The 5,615-nt window shown below is 48.2% G+C and overlaps 1 non-coding gene across 1 annotated transcript; it reads right to left on the bottom strand.

Annotated features, from left to right (window-relative positions):
• Positions 1 to 2,072: 2,072 nt before the first annotated feature.
• TRNAK-UUU (transfer RNA lysine (anticodon UUU)) lies at positions 2,073 to 2,145 on the bottom strand. The gene has a single exon. It is a non-coding gene; the product is annotated as a tRNA-Lys (tRNA).
• Positions 2,146 to 5,615: the final 3,470 nt, after the last annotated feature.

Raw genomic sequence — 5,615 nt, 5'->3', positions numbered from 1 at the left:
GCCCCTGGAGAGACCCTCCTCTCCTCTATGAGGAAGCAGCTGCCTCTGCCAACCCCAGGCCCCTTCCTCCACAGCAGCTGCTTAACGCCTGGCAGTCCCCACACCAGCCTCTGTCGCCTGCCCCAACTGTTTCCTGTTTCTCATTCTCCTGAGCAAGGAGCCGGTTTTCACTCCCGTAGAACTGTATCAACAGACTACTAAGTGCCGGGTGCTGGGTTAAGCATTTGAAACATCTATCACAGATTGGGATTTCCATAAGCAGAGCTTGGGATGCAAGATATTTATTAGGGATCAACACCTGTGAAAGGAAGGGGAGAAAGCAGGATTGGATGGTGCGGGGAAGGGGGGAAATCAACTGACGCAGGTTCTACAAAGCCTCAGCCAGCCCAGCAGGCGGCTCTAGAATAAACACTGCCTGGCAGAGTGGTTCTTTTTTTTTTTTTTTTTTTTTAACATCTTTATTGGAGTATAATTGCTTTACAATGTTGTGTTAGTTTCTGCTGTATAACAAAGTGAATCAGCTATACATATACATATATCCCGGTATCTCCTCCCTCTTGCATCTCCCTCCCATCCTCCTTATCCCACCCCTCTAGGTGGTCACAAAGCAGTGAGCTGATCTCCCTGTGCTATGCAGCTGCTTCCCACTAGCTATCTATTTTACATTTGGTAGTGTATATAAGTCCACGCCACTCTCTCACTTCGTCCCAGCTTCCCTTTCCCCTTCCCCGTGTCCTCAAGTCCATTCTCTACATCTGCGTCTTTATTCCTGTCCTGTCCCTAGTTTCTTCAGAAACTTTTTTTTTAGGTTCCATATCTATGTGTTAGCATACGGTATTTATTTTTCTCTTTCTGACTTACTTCACTCTGCATGACAGTCTCTAGGTCCATCCACCTCACTACAAATAACTCAATCACATTTCTTTTTATGGCTAGTAATATTCCATTGTATATATGTGCCACATCTTCTTTATCCATTCATCTGTTGATGGACCCTTAGGTAGCTTCCATGTCCTGGCTATTGTCAATAGAGCTGCAATGAACATTGTGGTACATGACTCTTTTTGAATTATGGTTTTCTCAGGGTATATGCCCAGTAGTGGTACTGCTGGGTCATATGGTAGTTCTATTTTTAGTTTTTTGGGGTTTTTTTAGCTTTTTAAGGAACCTCCATACTATTCTCCATAGTGGCTGTATCAATTTACATTCCCACCAACAGTGCAAGAGGGTTCCCTTTTCTCCACACCCTCTCCAGCATTTATTGTTTGTAGATTTTTTGATGATGGCCATTCTGACTGGTATGAGGTGATACCTCATTGTAGTTTTGATTTGCATTTCTCTAATGATTAGTGATGTTGAGCATCCCTTCATGTGTTTGTTGGCAATCTGTATATCTTCTTTGGAGAAATGTCTATTTAGGTCTTCTGCCCATTTTTGGATTGGGTTGTTTGTTTTTTTTATATTGAGCTGCATGAGCTGCTTGTAAATTTTGGAGATTAATCCTTTGTCCATTGCTTCATTTGCAAATATTTTCTCCCATTCTGAGGGTTGTCTTTTCATCTACTTTATGGTTTCCTTTGGCAGAGCGGTTCTGCATCAAGACTTTAAACCCCGGCTCCCCCACTGACAGAGCACAGGCTGTCCTGGGAAGGGTGTGACCTCAGACCAGGTGGCTGTCTCCGGCTGAGCCAGCCCTGGAAGGGCTGACAGCTGTTTGCTCCCGAGCCCCGCACCCCACTGGGCAGCAAGCCCTTTCTTGAAGGGGTGTATGGGCAGCCCCTCTCTTTGTCCACAACACCAGCCAGGATCTAACTGAACCCCGCCCTTACCCCTACCATGCATCTGTTCAGGAATTAACTAACCTATTTTTCAGATGAGTTCACAGAGGTAGAGCAGCTTGCCCAACGCAGCTTCCAAAAAGAAAGTGAGAGAAGCCAGGTCTGTCCATGGCCAAAGTTTTATGGTCTTCTTATCATATCATAGGGAATCTTTTACACTTTTACATTGGGGATCCATTTTTATCTTTTTTTTTTTTTTTTTTTGGTTGTGCAGCACAGCTTGCAGGACCTCAGTTCCCTAACCAGGGATCGAACCTGGGCCCACAGCAGTAAAAGTGCAGAGTCCTAACTACTGGACTGCCAGGGAATTCCCCTGTCTGTTTCTTATAGGCACAAATGGTAGCTGGATGGGGAGCACCAAGGGTAATCTTCCCCGAGTTTTACCCCCATAAATTGTCCTTAGCAGCCAGCCTCCTGCTCCCTCATCTTCCTTTAGGAACCCCTCCATCCCCCACTCTCAGTCCAGTGGTCCAAGTGTGGCTCCACCTCCTGCTCCAGGATAAAGCATGTGACCCAGACTGAGCCAGTCAGTGTATCATGTTCCCCTGGCCAGGCAATTATTTCATAGCTGGCACATGACCCAGGGGAAACCAATCAGAGTGATTCCAGGACTTACGCAGGGGTGGGGAAGGGGCTCTTTCTAGTTGCCCATGAACCTGCAACAATGTAGAGCTGGAGCTGCTGGTATGTTTCAGTTATTCATTGCTGTGTAACAAACTACCCCAAAGCTTAGTGGCTTAAAGCAACAATGATTTATTATCTCCCAGGATTCTGTAGGTTGACAGTGGCGCCTCTGCTCAACATGATGTTGGCTGGGGTCAGTCAAGTGGCTGCATTCAGCTGTGGCTGGACTGGAAGGGCCAGGGAGCAATAGAGTTGTGTGTGTGTGTGTGTGTGTGTGCCGGGGCGGGGCGGAGGGGGGGGAGGCACGGTCCACCCCAGGTGCTGGCAATAAGGAGAAGCATTTTTGTCAGAAAGCTTAAAAATGATGATAACACTAACTAAAAGTCTGCTTTTTATCACTGGATGTTGGCAATTCTAAATGATGTTAGAGTTAAATACCTCACACCTCTAGGGCAAATCACTGTTCCCCCCTCATTACAAAGGCATCTCTCTTAGGGTCTGGAACCTTTGTGGCGACTATTAGTTGGGGAACCTCAGTTCTCCCCTGCGTCGCCTTTTTCCCCACGTGGCAGATCATCTTCCTGGATCTTTCTGCATGGTGTCTCCTCTTCAGCAAGATACCCTAGTATTCCTTACAGCCTGGCATCAGGATTCCAAAAGGGAGCATTCTAAGACGTCAAGCACAAATGCACAAGTGCTTCTGAAGCCTCTTCTTGCCTCACCTACGCTGACATTCCATTGGTCAAAGCCAGTCACATGGCCAAGTCCAGTGGTCACTGTAGGAGGGGACTCAGAAGGGCACAAATACTGGAAGGCATGGTTCACCAAGGGCCACCCATGTTACAGTCTACCGCATGGGGCTTACTTACCTCCAGGAGAGGAGGATCGCGCAGAACCGTGAGCTGCCGGGGTGTATCAGGCAGGGACCTTGAAGGAAACAGGCACTCAAGCTGTAATTTCAGGAGAGTGTAATAAAGGGGCTATTTACAAAGGTATTTAGGGAATCACAGCAGTGTTGAGGGAATCCAGCAAATGGTGGTGCAGTTCCTCTGGGCTAGACAGTGGGGAGCCTTTGGCACCCCTAGATCTGAAGGGCAAGAACACTGTGTGGTTACTGGAATGCAGGGAGAGTAGCTGTGGCTCCAAGAGGCTTCTGCCTGGCAGGAGCTGGGGCCTTTGGTAGAGGGAGCTGACAGGGAGGAACCCAGGAAAGCGAAACAGTCTACCTTCTTCTCCCTTCCTCTGATTGCCTGCCATTGCTTCGCATTGACCGAACCCTATCGGAAGCCAGAGGGCAAGGGACCTTGCTGACGTAGTTGGTCTCCACACCACACAGCAGAGTGGACCAGGGTAGAGAGCAGATCTGCAGGGCCCAAGGAAGATAGCCAGCACTAAGGGTTGGCCTTGGGAAACCTGAAAATGAAACAGGACAGCACGAGATAGTGAGGTTAGGTGGAAAGAAACTGGATCCTGAATATGTCTTCTGGGCCCGTGAATCCAGCAGAGCCTGAAGCAGGCATATTCCTGGGCTCTTTAGCTACATAAGCGAATAAGCTCTCTTTTGCTTAGGCCACTGTGGGTTGGCTTCTGTCTTTTACAACCAGAAGGTCCCTTATTGATATACTCCCATTGAGGAGGTGGCCCTTTAATGGAATGACCAAATTTCACCCTCACCAGCATCCTGAGAGGTCCAGGGGGCAATTCACATTGCAGGTGAGCAAACTGAGGCTGAAAGATGTTAAGGGACTTCGGTCTAGGTCATCTGGCTCATTAGTGGCAGAGATGGGATCTGAACTTGGCCCAGTCTCAAATGTTCCAGCCACATTTAGCCACTCTCTGTCTCCTGAATACTCTCTGGCCTCTGGGGTTGTACTGGGTTGAATGGTGTCCCCCTAAAATATATATGTTCAAGTCCTAACCCCAGGTACCTGCAAATGTGAACTTATTTGGAAATGGAGTCTTTGTAGATATAATTAACTTAAGGATCTCAAGATGAGATCATCCTGGATTTGCAGTGGGCTCTAGATCCAGTGACATGTTCTTATGAGAGAAAGGAGAGGAGATTTGAGAGAGAGACACAGAGGGGAAGCCATGTGCAGACAGAGATCGGAATGATACATCTGTAAGCCAAGGAACAGCAAGACTTGCCTGAAACAGCCATAAGCTAAAAAGGAGACATGAAACAAATTCTCTCTCAGAGCCTCCAGAAAGTCCCCACCCGCCCATCCCTTCGTTTTAGACTTCTGGCCTCTGGAACTGTGAAAGAATAAACTTTGGTCATTTTGGGTCACCAAGCGTGTGGTAATTTATTACGACAGCCCTAAGGAACTACTACAGAAGTTTGTACACGCCATTCCATTTGCCTGGAATATGAGTCTCTGCCCCAGATCTCCACTGCACTCTGCCCTTTGGGGTATAAGTAGACAAACCTTCAGAGAAGAAAGAAAGGGAACCTTTTAAGGAGTTGCTCACACTGTACCCTCACATGTCTTTTCTTCTTATCCTGCAGGTCTCAGCTCAAATGCCGCCTCTTCCAGGAAGCCTTCCCTATGTTCCTACCCTTCTCTGTGCTCCCATAATCCTTAGACTGCCTTTGCCACAGTTGTGTGGGCACTGTCTGTTGAAACGGCTTGTTCTCCGCTCCCCCACTGCACTGGGCACTGCTCAAGAGCAAGGCCTGTGCGTAATTTCCCTCTGTGGCTGCAGCTGTGCCTAATACAGGGTCAGGACAGTAGAGATATTCATTAATGTTTGCTAAATAATTTGGATAAATGAATGAATGTTCCCTCCAGTTCTGCTCCACATCTGGACCCCTGCCTCTCTCCCTCAGGGGAGAAACGCTTTCTGAGAGCACGTGTGAAATAGATCGAGATCACCAATGGCAGGTGCAGGTGGGACACCCACCCTTGAGTCCAGCCGTACCTTAGCACAGCCCTCCTGCCTGCGATGCCAAGGCCCTGTCAGAGGCGTGACAAACAGCTTGGCTGATGGCTTATAATGTCAGAGATGATGGAAACAGGGAGGCAACGGCTGAAAGATGGGCCGGGGACGCTTGTCATAATTTTATTTGTGGGAGGTGAGTTCCTGTCGGCCAGATGATGGATGGTGACAGGGCAGGCACAATACAGACCCTGCCACTGCATCTCCCCCTTC

Source organism: Kogia breviceps, chromosome 14 (assembly GCF_026419965.1).
Source record: "Kogia breviceps isolate mKogBre1 chromosome 14, mKogBre1 haplotype 1, whole genome shotgun sequence".
NCBI classification, from domain to species: domain Eukaryota; kingdom Metazoa; phylum Chordata; class Mammalia; order Artiodactyla; family Physeteridae; genus Kogia; species Kogia breviceps.
Note: the sequence above shows the minus strand (reverse complement) of the source record. Positions and strands in the feature narration are given on the sequence as shown.